Here is a 20,968-nt window from a genome sequence, read left to right as displayed (position 1 = left end):
TTTCTGTCTCTCTGTCCCTCTCTGTCTTTCTGGTGAGTGCATGAGCCCTATAGCAAAAACAAACAAACAAAACACACAGAAAACACACAAAACAAAACACACAGAAAAAGAAAGCTGGAGAGATGGGCACACAGTAGGGTTGGGGGAGGCGTGGTGGTGGGGAGGGAAAGCAAGGCCAGGTCCTCTAGCCTTGGGGGGTGTCAAAGGGTTTTCTTCTGTAGCAAACAAACATGGCCTCACAGAGTCAGGACCCTTCTGGATGTTTTAGAAATGACTCGTTGCATGGACCTGGCCGGCTCAGCTCCTGGCAATTGCATGCCGGGCAATGAGCCCACTTGGGCTGCCCTCAGGAGGGCAGCTGCTAGCCCTGCTGGGGGCTGCAGCACCGTCTGCTCAGGAGGAGCTGCCTGGCTCTGTCCTCGGCCCTCATTCATTACCCACCGGGCCTGAAGCATAGCTGCTTCCCTGCCCTGCCTTCCTGACCACGTCAGTGGGAATCCCCTCACAGGCAGGCCACAGGCGGGGGCTCAGGGTGAGCAGGCTGAGGCCGGAAGAGGCCAAACTGAGCACTTCCTGGAGTCTGCAGGTCCGGCTGTGATCGCTGATGGTCTGACAGAGGAGCCAGAAGCCCAGCCCCAGCTCAGCCCAGCCTGGAGGATAACTAAGGAGAAGATCCAGAAAGAAGAGAGGGAAAGGAGAGGATAGGAAAGTGATTTCCCAGGAGTTGCAGAGCCACTTGTGGATGTCTGGGGCTCCTGGGTCTCCTGCTCATCCTACATGCTAATGGCGCCCTGCCTGGGTCCCCACTACCAACCGTACACCTGCTGTGAGCATTGAGCACTAAGGTTCAAAGCTGCACCTTTTCTGGAGAATTGTCACCTTTCTCATCCCCCCTGTGGGACAGCCCATAGCCAGCAGTGGACACAAGGGGCATAAAAGCCTGGCCATGGATCAGCAGATAGCATAATGGTTACGTTGTTGGACTCCCATATAGTCGACCGTGATTCAAGTCCTGGACCTGGAGACTTGAAACAAACTCACACTAGGTGCGTGTGAGTGCGTGCCCAAGATCCCAAGAGGAAAAGAGACTGCAGCATGACCATCGCCCTTGGGGGGATGATTTCTTGCTTTCTGTCTCTGTCTCTCTGGTGAGCACATGCGTCCTGTAGCAAAAATCTCTTAAAAAAAAAAAAAAAAAAAAAAAGGCTTGCCCTTTGCCTCAAGGTGAGAAAACATGGCAATGTCCCTGCTCCAGCGCTCCCTGTGGGGTCAGGAGGTCAGGCTCCAGCTGACCTGCCCCATGTGCTGGGCGTCCTTCTCCATCTTCTCCCTCCTCAGGGTGTTCTGCAGAGCCTGCTCGCAATAGCACCTGCCCGAGGATCCCTGTCTCGAGTTCTGCTTGTAGATCAGACGTACGATATGCTCACAGACCAAGATTCCACTCTCTCTCACTGCTTGTTGGAGCCCCAACCCTTCAGTCCAGGACCCCAGTTTCTGAAGCATCCAGAAATGCGTGTGTTTTTCTCATGGGGCAGGGCAGTTCCAGCATCTTGGCCTGCCCGAGTTTTCTAGCATCACCGTGCATCTGCTCAATGTGGACCAAGCCTTTGGCTTGAATTTCTGAATTTCTCCATCTACATCTAAGTGACTGGGAGCTTCAGACAACCTTACAGAGTGGCTGTGAGCTAGAGACAGGGCAACCCAGTGACACAGAAGTTGGCTTTCAAGTCAGACAGACCTGGCCAGCTCGGAGACCTTCCCTAGCCTCTGTTTTCTCATCCATAGAATGAAGACAATAATAGTCCTGTAGCCGTACATCTCAGGAGCACAAAATGCATGTAAAACACTTCTTTGGGAGCCCAGCCCCCTTGCTGAATACTGGCCCTAGACAGGAGCACAGTTCCTGACCCAAACTGTCAAGCCTGAGTACTGTTATTTTTGTTAATAGGAATGATAATAAATACCCTTGTAGTTTTGGAGAGGTGCCTGAGGAGTGGCCCAGAAGTGTGGCAGCTGGGCCCCCTGGGGCCTGAGACATGGATGTGGGCTGGAGAGGGTAGGCAGATGGAACCTGCCTGGGCTCACATCTCCGTCAGCTGGCATGAACCCTAAGGCCGCTGTTCTGCAGCAGCCAGCCGCCAGGTCCTTGCCTGCACGCCAGTCCATTTGTCACCCTGTCATTGCCTCCACACTTGAAAGCAGATCCCCAGGGATCGTGGACAAATCACGCAGAACAAGGGGCTGCCTTTAAAAATAAAAACCTCTAGGCTTGGAGGAAGAGGAGCAATGATGGGGCGCAGCAGAGAAAGACCGAGGGTGTGTCCTTGTGGAGAGGGCCTTTGGACAAGATGGGGAGAGAGCCGGGGCCAGCCGACTGCAGCTTGAGGACAAAGCCAGCCACCTCCTGCGTGCGTGTGGCCCGCAAGCTCACATGGCTTTTTTTTTTTTTTGGAGAGGTTTCCGCTATAGGGCGCGTGCGCTAGCCAGACAGAGAGAGACATAGAGACAGAAAGCGAGAAATCAACCCCCAGGGGGGATGGTCACGCCGCAATCCCTTCTCCTCCATTCTCCTCTCGGGATCTTGGGCACGCACGCACATGCGCCCGGTGTGAGTTTTAAGCCACCGGGTCCAGGACGTGAACTGTGGTCAACTACGTGGGAGTTAGCCATTACACTAACTGCTGGTTCCCAAGCTCCCATGGCTTTTACACCTGTAAATGGTTGGAAGAAATTGAAAGCTGAATAATATTTTGTGAAAACTATATGAAATCCGAATTTCTGTGTCCGTTAGTCACTGTTTTTTTAGAGAGATTTTTGCTATAGCGTGTGGGCACTCGCCGGAGAGACAGAGACAGAAAGAGAGAAGTCATCCCCTGGGCAGGATGGCCATGCTGCAATCCCTTCTTTATTCTCCTCTTGGGATTTTGGGCATGCATGTACATGTGCCTAGATTGAATTTTAAGCCACCAGGTCTGGGATTCAAACCACTGACTCTGTGGGAGTCCAGCGACGTAACAATTACACCAACTACTGGTCCCATAAAACTTATTATTTTGAAAGAATTATCTCTTTAATTTTATCTATTCATTCATTTATTTAAATCTGACCGGACATACCCCCCCCACAACACACACACAGAGGAAGTGAGAAAGCAAGCCACCAGGTCTGGGACTTGAACCATGGTCGACCATATGAGAGTGTCCAACACCTTAACCACCACGCCACCTGCTGGTCCCAAAACTTATTATTTTGTAATGCCAGAGCTCAACGGCATGCAAAACAGAGCCTCCCCACCCCCTCAAAGGGACTGGGCATGCTGCAATCCTTTTTTCTCCAATTCTCCATCCCTTAAAGGTCTTGGGCATATGTGTACATACCCAGTATGGTTTTTCAAGCCTCCAAGGCTGGGACTTGAACCCTCAGCCATGTGAGATCCAACTTCCTCTGCACTGTGCTTATCTGCTGCATTAGAGGGCCAGTCCATAAATAAAGTTCCATTGAAACACAAACACACATTCCTTTCCTTGTTGTCCTTGACTGCTTCTGCACCACAGTGGCAGGGCTGCAGACATGTACGATCGGGCCCTTTTCAGATCCAGCCAGATAGGACAGACCAAGGGCACCAGGTGGACCAAGATGGGGTGGGAAGGAGAGTTGCTTCTTCCCTGCTAGCACTTTCTCCCCTGCTATTCCATCTCTTTTCAGTAACCTTTCCCTTCAAATGCTTTCTTTCAAATACGTTGACACCTGGTTACTGCAGAGGGAAGAAACTGATTAGGAAATTCGCACTAAGGTGTTGGTGACTTCATGTATTGCACCCTCCTTCTCCCGGGAGGCTGGACCAAGGGAATGAATCTCTGAGTGGTGGAATCGGAGGAACTGTGGAACGTGTGCATGTGTGTGTGTGTGCGTGTGAGTGCAAGAGAGAAAGAGAGACAGAGAGATTTGTAATCACAAAGGATGAAGCTTGGAAGCTTCAGGGCCTGGGACCAAAGGAAATGCATAAATAGATTCTTTAGGGGATGAAGGAGCTGGTAATGAATACTGCGATCCCCACCTGAGGGCTCCCAGCGCTTCGAGGTCAGGTCAGTGAGCTGCCTCTCTCCCTGATGTGAGTCTAAACCTCTGTGATAACAGCACTGGAAAGACAGGAAATCTGGGAGTCAGTTAGGACAGTGGGGGTGGGGGACTGCTCCTCAAGGTGGTGCCCAGAGGGTTGGTGACATCTGGCTTTATGCCTTTGCAGGTAGTCGCTCTGCAGGCCTCTGTGCCCAGGCACCAGCTGCTCATCAGGCATACGCCCTGTTCTCTTCCCCCTGCTGCTGGGTCTGGAGGTCAGTTAGCAAAGCCTGCCCCGCACCAGTGGGCAGCCCACGGACTGCACCACTGGGGCCCTCACCGGCCGGACAGCTGCAGCAGGCTCCGCCCAGCTGGCCACCTCTGGCCTCTGTTCTCCAAGTTGTACTCCCAATCAAAACCAGGGTAAGCTTCCTGAAGGCCAGCCCAAATGTGGCACTGCTACCTACATTGTCCCTGGCTTGCCATCGCCGAGGACTTGTTCTCTGCATTGGCCTCCCATGCCTTGGGCCTCATCTTCCCTACCACCTCTTGGGCCTTCTTCCACCAACACCAAACTCCCTGAGGTGGCCAGGCTGCTGCCTGCCTTTGTACGTGTGTGTCCTGTGTGGAAAGCTCCTCCCCCACCTGGCAACTCCCATTCCTCCTTCAGGGTTCCTCCCAGAGCCTCCTCTGCCCTCCCTGGCAGGAACATTGGCTGGGGCTCTGGTAGACGTTCTTCCAGTTACATGCTCGCCTCTCCAACCACTGAGGTCCCCAGGACTCAGTCGTGGCCCGACTTGCAGCTCCCTCTTAATGTGTGCCTTCTAGGGTGGGCTGAGCGCCCACTTGTGTGACCTCATGCTCAGTTTCCCACCTCTAAGGCCGGGCCGAGGAGCCTGCACTGCAGCACATGGAAAGTCCTGAGCACGTTGTCTTGTCCCTGGAAATGCTTGCTAAGTGGGAACCATCATTCACAGCCCAGGCAAACTCCATCAGAGCTCGGCCTGGCTCCCCTCGAATCCCTGCTACAGGTGTCGGCCATCCCCCTCAGCGTCTGTGGACTCCGCTTCTACCAGCTCACACCTGCTGCCTTCTTCAGGGACCACCGGAATCACTTCACCTGCGAGGGACCTGGATGTGCTCCCATGGGCGGGGCCGGTCGGGGCTGGGATTTGGCTGACACCTGCCCTAGCTTGGCCTCCCTTCCATCCCTGTCTCGGCCTTTCCTTCACCGTCTCGGTTCCCCTGCTCCCTGACTGGTTTCTGCTGGCAGCGTTTCCTGGAGCAGTCATTTGAACCCTGGTTCTCGTGTCAAGCTCTGCTTCTGAGAGTCGGACCCAAGGTGAGAGTGGCAACATTTTCTGTAAAGAACCAGATAATAAACAATCCGGACTTAGTGGACCGTGCAGACTCTGTCAAAGCTGCTCAACTCTGCCACGGTAGCACAGAGGCAGCCATGACAATATGTAAATGAGTGTATGCAGTTGTGTTCCAACAAAACTTTATTGCCAAAGCAGGAGGTGCGCCAGACGGTCTGAAGCCGTGATTTGCTAACCTTTGACTGAAGACAACAGCCCTGGAAGCATGGCCACGTATGGCATCCCTGTTGTTACAAATGAGGACACTGAGGCACGGAGAAGTGAAGTAGCCCTCCCAAGATCCCATGCTGGTGAGTGGCAGGACCAGCAGATTAGCTCTGAAGCCTCTAGGCTGAAATGCTCCCCTCCCCTCACCTCCCACCACCTGACAGCCCGGCTAGTGAGGGACTCCAGGTATTTTTTAGGGTGAAAAAAAAAAAAGGGATATGAATGATAAAGTTCTGCTTGGCTCACTCCCCTCCCATCTCCAAAACAAAGGATAGCAAATTAAGTCAGAGGTGGCTGTGGGGGTGGGGGTGGGAACATCATTCCCTAAAGTTCTGGGTGTTTTCCACTGATTATTAATTGGCCCATTTGCCTTCGTAAAGCCTTGGGTGGATGGAAGGCTCCTGGAATCCTTTGTGAAATCCACGTGTTGGAAAGGTTTTTAAAATAGCAGCAGGCCCTTTGACAAGTCGAGCTAATTGCCCCAATGCACCAGCACTCTGGCCGACGTGCTGCCACCACTTGGCTGCAAGGCCCCCCATCCTCCAGCTTTGTGTCGTGAGGTCTTCACTGAGGACCGAGGTGAGGCTGCCAGTATACCCCAGATATTCCAGATCCAGCCAGGGAGCTGCCTCATTATGGGGGTGTCAAACCCGAATGTGATTCTAATGGGGATGTGCAGAACCTCTCTTTCTGTACATGCTGCGGAGCCGAGTGGGGGCCAGAGGAGCTCAGCTGCTCACACGTCGTGGTCAGTCAACCTGAGACACCTTCTGGTCAGCTGTGGGTGGGTGGGTGTGCGTGCATGTGTGTATGCACATGCAAACCTTTTCTCTGCAAACATAATTTCTATTCATTGTTGTAAATGTTACTAAGCAAAAGGAAGAAAAACCACCCACATCCCACCCCGGGGTTAGCCATTGCTGACATCTGGCTTATTTCCTTCCAGCGCTTTGCCTCTGCATGTATTTACGCATTGTTTATTACAAAAACGGAATCCGACTGTGTGTATTGCTCGGTGTCAATGACATATTTTGACTGTCTTTCCATGTCACTGCACACTCTTCTACAAAGTCTTTTGGAATGGGCATGCTTGATATGCCCCTTGCATACCTGTGTCACTTCTTTACATGCAGATCCTCTGCTGTTGGGGAGAAGGTACTGCTTCTGGCCACTTGTTATTGTAAACATAGCAGCCGGGTCTCTGCTTAAGTCCTTGAGGATCCCCTTACATTTGTCAATGTGGAGTCGCTGGGGCTTGGGATGAACTTTGGGAAGGCAGAAACTGTGTTGACCTAAGTTATATACAGCACCTTGACTAGAGACCCTGTAATCTCAGCTCAATCTAGAGAAAGTTTTTATGGGGGGCAGTCCATGGCTTGATGGTCATATGAGCTAGATCCACATAGCTGACTGTCTTGGTTCAAGTCCTGGACCTGGCAGCTTGGAAAACATGCTCGGTGTGTATGCATGTGTGCCTAAAATCCTGAAAGGGAAAAAGGGAGGAGAAGGGATTGTGGTGTGGTCATGTCCCATAGGTAGTGTTTTCTTGCTTTCTCTTCTCTCTCTCTCTCTTTCTCTCTCTTCCATTCTCTTTCTGGTGAGTGCATGTGTCCTCTGGGGAAAGAAAAGTGGAGTCAGCAGGTGGTTGGTGTGCTGGACTCCCACACTGACTACAGTTTGAGTCCTACACTTGGCAGCTTGCTTTCTCACTTTCTCTCTTTCTTTCTCTGGTGAGCATACATACCCTATAGAAAATTAAAAAATAATAATAATAAATAAAAATTAAATAGTTCTTTAAAAAAAGGTTGGGACCTAGGCATAGTCCTTAACCTCGATTTCTTCATCTGCAATGTGAGAATAGTACTCTACTTTGTGGCATTTCTATGATAACGATGGGACTCCCTGTCGCCGCTCAGACCTCGCCTCCTCCTGCTCTGGCTTTGCCCTCGCTTCTGCTCCCCCAGCCTCACAGATGGCACACCCCAGTGACAGGCCCACACCAGGCGTTTGCACTAGCTGTTCCCTTGGTATGAGGTGTTCTTCCTCCAGATTTCCACGTAGTTCACTTCTTTACTTCCCTCGGGTCTCAGCTCAGATGACCCCATTTTTGTAAATAATTATTTTATTTAACTTTATTTATTTATTTACTTAAAAAAAAGTTGATCAGAGAGTGACAGAGTGATAGAGAGAAAGTGAGAAAGCAAACTGCCAGGTCCAGGACCTGAACCGTGGTCAGCCATGTGGGAGTCCAGCGCCCTTAACCACCATGCCACCTGCTGGTCCCCCTGTGGTGTTTTCTGGTTATCTGATGGATTATACTTTTCCTCCTACTTCCTTGGAGTTCATTCTGAGCATTAGAGGCATGCGAGAGGAGATGGCCCACAGTGTTTCTGCATTCTATTTCCCTGATGCTCACCAAGCAAACAGCACTTTTGTCAATGAAACTTTTTTCTACAGCTTTAAGTTCATATGCATCACTTTACTGTGAGGTATTTCTACGCCAGTTTCTCCTCTACTACTGTGCTTTGCAACATGGCATCCACAGAAAGAGATTTAAGTTTAGATTTTTGAAGATGAGTTTCTCCCTTTTTGTAGTTCAGTGGGGATTGAGGTTTTCTATGACTCTGAAAGTATTCAGATGTTTCACGACCGTGCACCTAGACCCGTCTAGACACTCGATGTGTGGAAGCTCACTAGTTGTTAGGCTGGAAGGAGAGGTTGGAGCAGAGGCACTTCACTTAAAGGAGCAGGGCCGGGCCCACCTCAGACGTAGATGGATTCTCACTAGGTGTTGGGCTTCGCATGTCCTCACCCTCCTTTAAGTAGCTCTCTGTGGAGAATCAGAAGTTGGCAGAAAAGGTTTATGTGACTTACTGCTCAGCCGGCTTAGGCTGGTTTCCTCCACTGCCACTGCACGGCTGTGCTTGGTGTGATTTTCAAGCTGCTGGGTCTGGAACTCGAACCACAGTCGACCATGTGGGAGTCCGGCGACATAACCACTATCTGCTTCCCCCCACCCCAATAAATAAATTTTGCATGTGAATACTGAGCACAGTGCCAAGCCCAGGTTGGTGTGCAATAATGTGTTATTCACCCACTAGAAGGGGCAACATTTTGAAAGTTGAATGTCATGTCCCAGTGGGTCTAAGCAACAGTGACTCTCAGAGGAGTCGAGGGGTGGGAAGGATGTCCAGTTCCATTGCTCTGCCGGTCCTTGGGGGCTGTGGAAGGTGTCTCTTCCTCTCCCCTTTTAGCTCTCCTCTGGGTACACTGCCTTTCCTTCCCCACACACAGCCTCCTTTTAGCTAGTCCTGTCACTTCCTGGGCTGTTTGATTTTGGACGGGAGCCAAGTAACCAGAGGCTGCATTTCTCCTCTTTCACCCTCATTCTCCAGTCATGGAACTCCTGTGGTGCCCTGAAGACTGTCCTAGCTTCTGAGCTTTTGCATGTGCAGCTTTCCTTTCTTCCTCTCCACTCCCCACCTCTCCCAGGTAAGTTCTGCTCATCCTTTAAGATACAGCTTTGGCCAGCAGGCGCGTGGTGGTTAAGGCACTAGACTCCCTCATGGTTCAAGTCCTGGACCTGGTGGCTTGCTTTCCCCGCCCCCCCCCCACCTCTGCCTCTCTGTCTGCTGAGCACAAGCACCCTATAGCAGATTAAAAATATAATAATAATAAATAAAATGAAAATAAATAGTTCTTAAAAAAAAAAGATACAGCTTAGGTTTCACCTTGAAAACATCGACGATCCTTCTCCCTGGTCTGGTGCCTTCTGTTCTCACCCTTTTTATCACACTGTGTTGTTACAATTCTCCATTTTCTTCCCAGCTGTCACGACTGAACTGCCTTGGTGACCACAGCGACCTGGCATCGCTCGCTATGTACCTGTCCTGACACAGAGGAGCGGCCCCATATCCCTGAGTGAATGAACTAATGCAGTAGACACCGTAAGTGCTGGGGGGCCGTCTGCTCGTGGCCACGTGGAGAATGGGTGCTGAGGCTGGGGCTCTGTTTCTTAGACGAAGCATTCTTTGTGTCTTGGGGAGCGACACCCTGCTTGGATAACCAGGCCTTATCAGATTCAGATGCTCACAGCCAGTGTCTATAAATGGGAACATTTCAATCGGGCAGCAGCTGCCATGGTAACTGGCTGAATTTTAGAACCTGGGAACTGGGGACAGACCAGACACCAGGTAAGTTCTAAGAGGGTTTTTTTCAAATTTTTGCTGGTGTTTGGGAGCTCATTGAGAGTTGACTTTATCCATGCACACCGTGGTGCCCGCCCCCGGTGCTTCCCTCTTTCCGAGAAGGAAACACAAGGTCACGCTGATGACACCTCCAGTTTATCCTCTTGGATTCCTGGTTGGCTGGGGCTCAGAGGAGGCATGTTGGGGTTTTCTTTGGTAAACCAAGGTGATGCCATTGGAGAGGAGCTACGGTAAAGCAGGGAGAGGAAGGTTGTGCTCACCTTTAATCCTCTGTCTCCAACTTCCTAGTAGTGTCTAGGCTCACCCTCTGGAGATCCAGTAAGTGGCAAGATGATATTCTTGAAGCATTAACTGATGTTACTTCCCGTGTATCAGCTCTCCCTCCCCACTCAGACCGCATGGTGGTCATTTCTCTGCCACACACGAACCGCTGGGGACAGGCATAGAGCTGTTCGGGTCATGCCTGCATAAGTCTACCCCAGTTGTATGCACAGCCGTCCCTGGACTTGTGCAATGGGATAGCCATAGTGAGGGATGTGACACGACAGAAAGGGGTGACACCTCCAGGATTTGTCCAAAAGCGCTGGCAACAAACGGAGCCCATGGTGTAGATAAAGGTGAGTGCGTGTTGGATAACTAAGAACAAGGGTTCTTTAGCCCTAAGTTTATGAAGATTTCATGGGCTGTTGGAGGAAAAACCAGTAAATGCGTGGGTGTTAGTGGCTCATGGAGACGGCCCTGTACTCTGCTCCCTTGACCGAGTCCGGGTTAAGACTGGAGATGTGGCGGAAAACGCTTAGATTGCTTTGTGGAATCTAACAGTCACAGTGACTCCTGCCCCATTTCCTGGGTGGGCTCTGGAACAAGGAAGGACTGTATGGTAAAGCCAATCCAAGCCGAGAGGGTCTCCAAAGGTGTGGCTCAGTGAGATGATTTTGGTGCTGTGGATATGGCCACAGAGCTAGCCGGAAAGCTGCTGCAACTGCACGGTCACCAGCAATGAGGGTGAGGGTGATAGCTGAATCCGAGGAGGCCTGAGTGAACATTCTCCCTCTCCCCCAACTCCTGGACGCTCCTGGGAGCTTAGTCACAAGTGTGAGAAGTAGGGTCGCGGGTCCTCATTTTGGCTAAGATTAGCGTCGTTCTATGGTGTGAGGAGAGATCGGAACAGACAGGGACTTGCTTGCTCTGTTGCCCAGGTCAGCCTTGACTCCTGATCTTCCTGTCTCAGCCTGGACAGTTGCTAGGATTACAGGGACTTGCCACGGCACCTCGGCTTTAAGTTGGACCATGAATTGATCCTGAGCCTCCCATGTGATCCCAACCTGTGGAACACTGTTTTAGCAGCACATGTGAATGGACCTCCTCTCTTTTCGTAAATGAGACTGAACATGCAGACATTCTCAGAGGAAAGATCGTAAGAGAAACATGTCGCAATGCTATTTACAGGCACTCCTGAATTAACCGAGTTCCTTTTCTACAACTAGATTGTTAAGCTAATTGGTAGATGAAAGATGAGCCTAAAGTGACTGTCTTGTGGTGTGTTGTGGCGCCATAGGGTATGTATTGTTCAATAGATATCACGTAACACCACACTGCAATACGTAATTCTATCTGTATAAGAAGTATTCATTAGGGGCCAGCAGGTGGCGTGGTGGTTAAGGTGCTGCACTCCCACACGGCTGACTATGGTTTGAGTCCCGGACCTGGTGGCTTGCTTTCTCATTTTCCCTTTGTCTTACTCTCTGTCTCTCTCTGATCAAATTTTAAAAATAAATAATAACAAAAAATTAAATAAATAATTTTTAAAAACATATCCATTAGACAAATGCCAGAAAGTGACAAAACACACAACAATAGAATAATACAAATTCAGCATAATTATTTTTATTTATTCTGAATACTGCTATGGGTACACAATAAAGTACAAATTTATAAATGAAATATAGTCTTGCGTGATCCCTTAATGGATTATTTTGAAGCAAATTCAAGATTTATCATTTGTCAGTACTTCAGTATATATCTTGAAAATATGAGGTACTGAGGACCAGCAGTTAGTATAATGGCTGTGTTGCTAGACTCCCATGTAGCTGACCGCAGTTCGAGTCCTGGACCTGATGGCTTAAACTCATGCCGGGCGCTTGTGCGTGCATGCCCAAGATCCCGAGAGGAGAATGGAGGAGAAGGGATTACAGCATGGCCATCCCCCCTGTCGGGTGATTTCTCACTTTCTGTCTCTGTCTCTCTCTGTCTTTCTGGCGAGCGCACATGCCCTATAGCAAAAACCTCTCCCCCCCAAAAAAAAATCCGTTAAGAATAGGGAAAAAATTAGGTGGGGGTGTAGAAAGAGTCAGGTAAGAATAAGAGATAAAACAGATCATTGTTGAAGTTGGATAATGGTTATTTAGGGGGTTATTGTACTGTTCTTTGCACTTTGGTATAGGTTTGAAAATTTTCCATCAAAAAATATATTTTTTTGGTAGAAAAGAAAAAGAGGAGGAAAAAGGAGGGGTATTCCATAGATCTCCCAAGTTGGAGGCATCTGGGGCTGTCCATGAGGAGAGAAGCCAGGTAGGTCCCAGGGGCATAGCCAGTTCCCTCAGACCCAGATCTGCAGGGTCCACTGTGCAGAGCACTACTGATGACCCAGGCAGTGATCGGAAACTTGGCAGTGAATCAGATAATCCGTTTAGCTGCAGCTGGTTGAGCTGGCCTGGTAGAAGGGCAGCTCTGAGCCTGGCATGAGCGAGTGGGGACAATAGGGAGAAGCTATGGGCCTTGACCCTTCCTTTTGCTGGCTCTGGCTTTGAAAGGAACAGATTCTGCCTTTTTTTAGATTTATAGGGCTCATGCACTCACTGGAGACACAGAGACAGGGAGAGAGAAAGTGAGAAATCACTCCTTAGGGGTGTTGGTCACCCCACAATCCCAGGCACAAACTCATGCACCCGGCATGAGTTTCAAGCCGACTTAAGTCTAAGTCCACGACTTTAACTGCAGTCACCCATGTGGGAATCTAGCACCTTAACCATTATGCCACCTACTGGCCCCCAAATCCTGTTTTTTAAGGTGGTTCAATCCTGCTTTGAAGGTATCAACTGAGTCAGGCTCTGAAGGGTCTTGTGTGATCCCAGGCTTAAAACATAACACTAATGTTTTTATATATATATATATACCTCTTGGGATCTTGGGCACACACGCACACATGCCGGTGAGTTTAAACCACCGGGTCCAGAACTCGAACCATGGTCCACTACATGAGAGTCCAGTGACATAGCCATTACGCTAACTGCTGGTCCCTACTTTCTTAAAAACATATTGTTGAGTGAAAGGAGCCAGGCCCAACAGAATTCAGACTGTACCTTCCATTTATATAACATTCAACCAGAGCAGAATTAAAGTACGTTATTTAGAGACCCAGGACTAGGTAGTGATTTTAAAGAAAGACAGGGGCATGACAACTTGGCAGGGAGGAGGATGGTCACCTGCTGGTAGGGAGGATGGGACGATCAGGCAGGGCTTTGGAGCGCTGAGGTGATTACATGAGCTTTATTCTACAGTTTTCTAAGCTGCAAATTTATGTTTTATGCACAACTTTCTAAGTGTGTTATATTTTATAATAGCAAAAAAGTACAAAACAGGTGATTGGACGTTGGCACAGTCATAAAACATGACATTCTGTGAGACCAGCCCACGGGGGAGGGCTCAGGTTCATGGAGACGTGTATGTGCCCATGACAGGGCTGGCTGCAGTCGGGGGTATGTCACCTTGCCAGGACCCTGTTGGGCATGTCTTTATCTCTCTCTGTCTTTCTCCTCTTGGAAGAACTATTGGGTCATTGGGAAAGTCATGACGTATTTTTGCATAGAAATGACTTTCCCAACGACCCAGTAAATAAAAAACAAACATAAAAAATATATAAAATAAAAAATAGTTCCTTGTGATTGCTCCACCTAAAAGTAGGCACTGTTTTTTTTTTTTGTTTTTTTGTTTGTTTTGAGAGGTTTTTGCTATAGGGTGCGTGCACTCGCCAGACAGAGAGAGAGACAGAAAGTGAGAAATCACCCCCCAGGGGGGATGGCCACACCGCAATCCCTTCTCCTCCATTCTCCTCTCAGGATCTTGGGCACGCACGTGCACGCGCCTGGTGTGAGTTTAAGCCACTGGGTCCAAGACTTAAACCATAGTCGACTACGTGGGAGTCCAGCGACATAGCCATTACACTAACTGCTAGTCCCAAAGTAGACACTGTTGACTTTTGGTGTGAGTCATTTTGGTTATGAAGATAGACTTTGGAGTTAAACAGACCCAAGCAAGGCTTAAAACTGGCCGTTGCTGCTTACTAATGTGAGAATGTGCTCAAGATACTACAGTTTTCATCCACAAAGCAAGGATGATAATAATGTTTGTCTTAATGGGTTGTCATGGGAATAAAATGAAATACTGCATGAAGAATACTCAGAATGTAATAAATCTTCAATTCGTGTCAGCCATTTTAGCTCATACCAACCTTTTCTTTTTTAAGGTTTTCGCCATAGACGTGTGTGCTTGCCAGAGAGAGAGAGAGACGGAGAGAGCGAGAGAAAAAGTGAGAAATAGCCCCCAGGGGGTAAGGCCATGCCACAGTCCCTTCTCCTTCATCCTCCTCTCAGGATTTTGGGCATGCATGTGCACATACCTGGTGTGATTTTCAGTTGCTGGGTTTGGGACTTGAACCATGATTAGCCATGTGGGAGTCCAGTGCCTTAGCCATCACGCCATCCACTGATCCCTATTCCAATCTTTTTTTTTTTTTTTTTTTTTGAGAGGTTTTCACTATAGGGCGTGTGTGCTCGCCAGGCAGACAGAGAGAGACATAGAGACAGAAAGCGAGAAATCACCCCCCAGGGGGGATGGTCACGCCGCAATCCCTTCTCCTCCATTCTCCTCTCGGGATCATGGGCACGCACGCACACGTGCCCGGCGTGAGTTTTAAGCCACCAGGTCCAGGACGCCAACCGCGGTCGACTACGTGGGAGTCCAGCGACATAGCCATTACGCTAACTGCTGGTTCCCCCTATTCCAATCTTTTAGAAAGCTTTTTTATACATACATTATATAAATAGACCTTCAAAAAATTCATAGAAAGTATGTATTATGAAAAGCTACATGTAGACTTCAAAATTTTTTGTACCAAAAGCTGCTACTTTAATTCCATTTCTCCACAAACTTTTTGAATTCTCTTCAAATATTATCTGTGCAATACATACTTGTATATGACCTATATATATTTATGAAATTGTGGCTGTGGTTCTTAACAATTTTGACTTGAGACTATTTTCCAAAAAGTAATAACCCCTTATTGAACTTCTCAGACGAACATGTCTATATAATAGAGCCCGAGTAGTCTGGTACAGCAACCAGAGCCGTCTGTAATCTGCACTGCTCCATCATTCTCCAGAGATTGATTTTCTGCCTGCCTTCGCTTTGTCTGGCATTTCTCTTCTCCTTTGCTGGTCGAAGTTCTTTATTTTCTGTATGAGAGAGAGAGAAGGAGGGAGAGAGAGAGAAAGTGACAAAGACAGGATTTCACTGATTGTGAGCCTCCTCCCCAGCTGCCCAGTTAGCTAGGATTACAGGCACCTGCAGCCTCGCTCAGTGTGCACAAATGAACTGCCCCTCCCCCACCCCACTACATAGCTTCCAGCCTCCCAAACAGTGGCGCTACCTAAATTTCTCTTATGACTTCCAACCTCTTTATTGGCCCAGCTTTGCTGGCATAGTCAGGGTAAGGTAAATATGCATATGTCTAAGATCCTGATGACCTGGAGGGCTAGAGGAAGGGGGATTGCAGTGTGATGAGACCTGTTCAGGGACTCTCCCTTGTGCACATGCACACACTCTATCGTGAATAAAATAAACTGAAAAAACCCCAATGCTTTATCGAGGTATGATTAACATACAGAAAGCTGTGCATTTTTAATGTACACAATTTGATGAGTTTGGAGATAGCACACACAGCTATGAAATCATCACTATCATCTATGCCACAAACCTGTTCATCATCTCCAACAGTTTCCTCCTACTCTATTTCTTTATTAATATTAATAATAATACTATTATACAGATACTCCTCACTTAACAGCTGAGTCCCATTTCTATGACTAGGCTGTTAAATGACTTTGTCAGTAAGTGAGGCGCTTAAAGGCAGATGTCTTATGTCGTACTGTGGTACCGTACAGTGTATGTTTTTCAATAGATATCATGTGACACCACACTAGAATAATGCAGTGTGATGAGACCTGTTCAGGGACTCTCCCTTGTGCACATGCACACACTCTATCGTGAATAAAATAAACTGAAAAAACCCCAATGCTTTATCGAGGTATGATTAACATACAGAAAGCTGTGCATTTTTAATGTACACAATTTGATGAGTTTGGAGATAGCACACACAGCTATGAAATCATCACTATCATCTATGCCACAAACCTGCTCATCATCTCCAACAGTTTCCTCCTACTCTATTTCTTTATTAATATTAATAATAATACTATTATACAGATACTCCTCACTTAACAGCTGAGTCCCATTTCTATGACTAGGCTGTTAAATGACTTTGTCAGTAAGTGAGGCGCTTAAAGGCAGATGTCTTATGTCGTACTGTGGTACCGTACAGTGTATGTTTTTCAATAGATATCATGTGACACCACACTAGAATAATGTAATTTTATCCATGCAAAAAGCATACATTAGATAAACACCAGAGACATGACAACACACACCACAACACAATAAAATAAATCTGGTGTAATTGCTTTATATTGATTCTGAATACTACTGTGGGTACACAATAAAGTAAAAATTTATAAATTAAATATGTAGCCTTGCATGATTATGCACACTTGACATAGTGAATGCTAACCCACTGCAGGGATGAGACAAAGAGAAAGGGGGTTCCTGAGACTCACAGACTAAGAAAAGAGATTCCATGTGATGGAGTACTGGCTTTAAGTCTGAGAGGTCACTAAACAGGTAGGTCATTAAGTGAGGAGGAGCGGCTGTAATAAAAATATTTAACATCAGGTCTACTCTTTTAGCAATTAAAAAAATATATATATATAATAAAGTATTGTTAGATATAGCCGTTACATTGTAAAATAGCTTTCTAGGATTTATTTCTTGTATAACTGAAACTTTATGCTTTTTGACTAACATCTCTCCCTTTCCGGACCATGGCAACCACCATTCCAGTCTCTGCTTCTATGAATTTGACTGTTTTAGACTGATTATATAAGTGGTTATTTATTAGGTACCTGTCTTTCTGTTCTTGGCTTATTTCACTTACCATAATGCCCTCTAGATTTATTTATGCTGTTGCAAGTAATAGTATGTCCTTCTTTTTAAATTCTGAATAGTATTTCATTGTGTATATATACCACATTTTCTTTATCCATATATCCATCTATGGCCATTTTGGTTGTTTTCATGTCTTAGCTATTATGAATAATACTGCACTGAACATGGGGTGCAGATATCTATTCTATATACTGATTTTATTTCCTTTGTATATAGACCCAGTGCTGGGATTGTTGGATTATATGGTACTTCTAGTTTCAATTTTTGAGGAACCTCCAAACTGGTTTTCATAGTGGCTGTACCAATTTACATTCCTACCAACAGTGTCTAGGACTCCCTTTTCTGTACATCTTCACCTACATTTGTTGTTTTCTTCTTATTCATTCAGTTTTTAGAATAATAGTTATCCTAACAGGTGCGAGGTAATATTTCATTGTGTTTTTGATTTACATTTCTTGATGATTAGTGATGTTGAACATCTTTTCAAATGTTAGCTCACTATTTGTATGTCATCTTTGAAGAAATCTACTCATTTCCTTTATCAATTTTTAAATTGGATTATTTGCTTGTTTTATTTTGTTGCTGTTGAGTTACAGGAATGACATATTTTGGATATTAACCCTTTCTCAGACACACGGTTTGAAAATATTTTCACCCATTCTGTGGGTTGTCTTTTCAGTCTATTGATTATCTCCTTCGCTGTGCAGAACGTTTTTTATTTGATGTGATTTCACTTGTCTATTTTTACTTTTGTTGCCTGTGTGTTTGGTGTCATATCCAAGAGATCATTGTCAAGGCCAATATCAAGAAGATTTTCTCAGGTGTTTTATGGTTTCAGGTCTTAGTTTATGTCTTTAGTCCATTTTGAGTTATTTTTTGTGTATGATGTAAGAAAGGGGTCTGATTTTGTTATTTTGTGTATGCATATATTCTTTTCTCAACATAATTTCTGAAGATTCTAACCTTTCCCTATTGTGCATCCTTTGTAACTTTGTCAAAGACAGGTGGACCATGTATGTGTGGGTTTATTTCTGGACTCTCAATTCTGTTTCTTTGGTCTATAGACCTGTTTTATGCCAGTACCATATAGCTTTCTAATATATTTTCAAGCCAGGGAGTGTGATAACTCTAGCTTCATTCTTTTTACTCAAAATAGGCAATTCAGGGTTGTTTTTGGTGGGTTTATGTGAATTGTATAATATTTTTTTTTTCACTCCTGTAAAATGCCACTAATTTTATAGGAATTGCATTGAATCTGTAGGTCATTTTGGGTAGTAAGAACATTTTAAAAATACGACTCTTCCAACCTATGATTGTAAATATTTCCCCATTTATTTGTGTCTGCTTTATTTGTTTCATTAGTGTTTCATCTTTTACCCTACAAATGCTAATTTCATTAGTCTTTTATTTGATTGGTTAAGCTTATTTCTAAGTATTTTATTCTCTATGATCTTACTGTAAATAAGACTGTCTTAATTTCTTTTTAGATAGTTCATTGTTAGTGTATAAAAACACAACCAATTTTTTTTGAAGTTTTAACAATCTTTTTCTTTCTTTCTTTCATGAGATAGACAGAGAGAGGCACTCTTAACAGTGTCTCACATTGTCAATCTGCCCCACCTTTCCAGCCAGTCATGGTCACAGACACATGCCCATGCACCTGGCATATATAGGTTGACCTGGGAATCAACCCCCAATCTACCATATGACTTTCAGCCTTGCAGAGCACTGCACACCACTGCACCATTGCAGTTGGTCCACAGCTGAGTTTGTGTATTGATTTTATGTCCAGCAACTTTGTTGAATTTATTTATTCTAACTCTGTGTGTGTGTGTGTGTATATGTGTGTGTGTGTAATCTTTACTGTTTTCTACATATAAGATCATGTCAGTGGGCTGGCCCCGTAGTACAGCAGTTATGCCCTGTGTTTAGGGAGTCAGATCTCACATGGTCCATCGTGGTTTGAATCCTGGCCCCAGCAGCTTGAAAAACACATTGGGTGCACATATGTACCCTAAATCCTGATGGGATAGAAAAATGGAGGAAAAAGGAATATATGGCCATACCCTACTAGGGGGATGCTTCCTTTCCTTCCCCTTTAAATATTTCAATAAATATTTATATTTATTATAAGCATAAATAGTTATATTTATAAAATAAATATATGGTTTGAAAATATCTTATAAATAAACAAACCATGTAATTTACAGAGATAATTTTACTTCTTACTTTTGATTTTAGTGTCTTCTTAAGACCCCTTCTTGAAGGACCTTCCTCACCCCCAACTCCAAAAATATGGTAGACTTATTTCCAAAATCTTTTAGTTGTTGTTTTCTTGTTGTTGTTTTTTACTTGCTAAAGGGCATGTGTGTTTGAGCCCACAAGAGAGAAAGCACCACCACCACCCCCTCCGTAGGCTCTATCACACTACAGTCCCTTCTCCTCCATTTTTCCATCTTGCTGGGATTTGGGGGCATGCATGTGCTCATTCCCAGTGTGTTTTTCAAGCTATCAGGTTGTAATCCAAACCATTGTTGGCTCTCTTAACCACTAGACTATGGGGCTGGCCCCCATATCCTTTAGTTTCCTTAGTCCTTGTGGGTTTTTTTTTTTTTTTTTTTTGAGAGTATTTTGCTATAGGGCGCGTGTGCTCGCCAGAGAGACAGAAAGTGAGAAATCACCCCCTAGGGGAGATGGCCATGCCACAATCCCTTCTCCTCCCTTCTCTTCTCAGGATCATGGGCATGCATGCACACACATCTGGCATGAGTTTAAGCCACCAGGTCCGGGACTCGAACCGTGGTCGACTACACGGGAATCCAGCGACATAGCCATTACGCTAACTGCTGGTCCCAGTCCTGTGTAGCTTTCAAAGTGCTTTACACACAGTTCTGTTTTGTTCTTACAAAATTTCCATTTAGTAGTAGTAAGTGGTGTTTATTATCTTGCCATGATCTGCATTAATGGTGAACACAATGTGCATCATATTGCTTTATTTTCACAATGATTCTGAGAGGCCGAAACTGCTGGAAACCCATATTTTAGATGAAGAAAAGGTGATTCAGAGAGAAGAGGTGCCTTCCTGAGTTCACATGGGAAGGCATTGGAAATTGAGCCAAACTGTGTTTAGTTTTAAAATCCTGGCTCCTTAACTATAAGTTAGAGTGGTTCCTATCTCTATTTCATAATCGAGGAAAAGTGAGCCTAAGAGAATTTAAGAGACTTGTAAAAGGTTACAAACTAAGTGGGTGGAGACACTACCTCCAGGACCCAGGATCCCTGCCCTCTCATCACTCAGTCGCGTGGTCTCACACCAAAAACCTCAAAGCACACACATGCCAACCTGACTAATGCAGCCCAGATCTCTTCCCTGCTGCACCTCATTTCCAACCCAGAGGCATCCAGGCTAATCAAGACCAAAGGAGGATTTGTGAGGTGTCTGGGAGAAGATGCAGACTTAGTAGGAGGGAGGGAAAAGCATCTTTTGATTTGTGAGCAGAATCCTTTTGATCTGAAAATCAATAAAAGTAAATTGGTTATACCCGGGGAAGCTGTTCCCTGCCATGCCCTGCTGCAGTAGCTCCTGAACTAGCTGCGTTCCTCTAGCTTCATGGTGGCATCTGAAGAGGCCCTTTTGGAAACCAGTCCCTAGATAGAGTTATCATTCTGCCAGTACCAAAGAGGCAATCTTTTTGGTTGGTTCCAGCCCGTGATGTGACTTCATTGTCTCTTCCCTACTGTTTTGCAAAGACAGCTGTCCTGGAGTCTCAGCTGTAG

General features: G+C 46.2%; 1 long non-coding RNA gene across 2 annotated transcripts in view; it reads left to right on the top strand.

Moving 5' to 3' along the window:
• Positions 1 to 5,587: 5,587 nt before the first annotated feature.
• LOC102483659 (uncharacterized) overlaps positions 5,588 to 20,968 on the top strand; it is a 23,142-nt gene continuing 7,761 nt past the window's right edge. The window contains exons 1-2 of one of the 2 annotated variants that reach the window (XR_335199.1): positions 5,588 to 5,728; positions 9,474 to 9,592. This is a non-coding gene — a long non-coding RNA (uncharacterized LOC102483659). Of the gene's footprint in view, positions 5,729 to 9,055; positions 9,138 to 9,473; positions 9,593 to 20,968 lie in introns of those variants that run through there. The other variant, XR_001370672.1, reaches the window with a different exon arrangement.

The sequence above is a fragment of the Tupaia chinensis genome, unplaced genomic scaffold (assembly GCF_000334495.1).
Source record: "Tupaia chinensis unplaced genomic scaffold, TupChi_1.0 Scaffold000355_1, whole genome shotgun sequence".
NCBI classification, from domain to species: Eukaryota; Metazoa; Chordata; class Mammalia; order Scandentia; family Tupaiidae; genus Tupaia; species Tupaia belangeri.
Note: the sequence above shows the minus strand (reverse complement) of the source record. Positions and strands in the feature narration are given on the sequence as shown.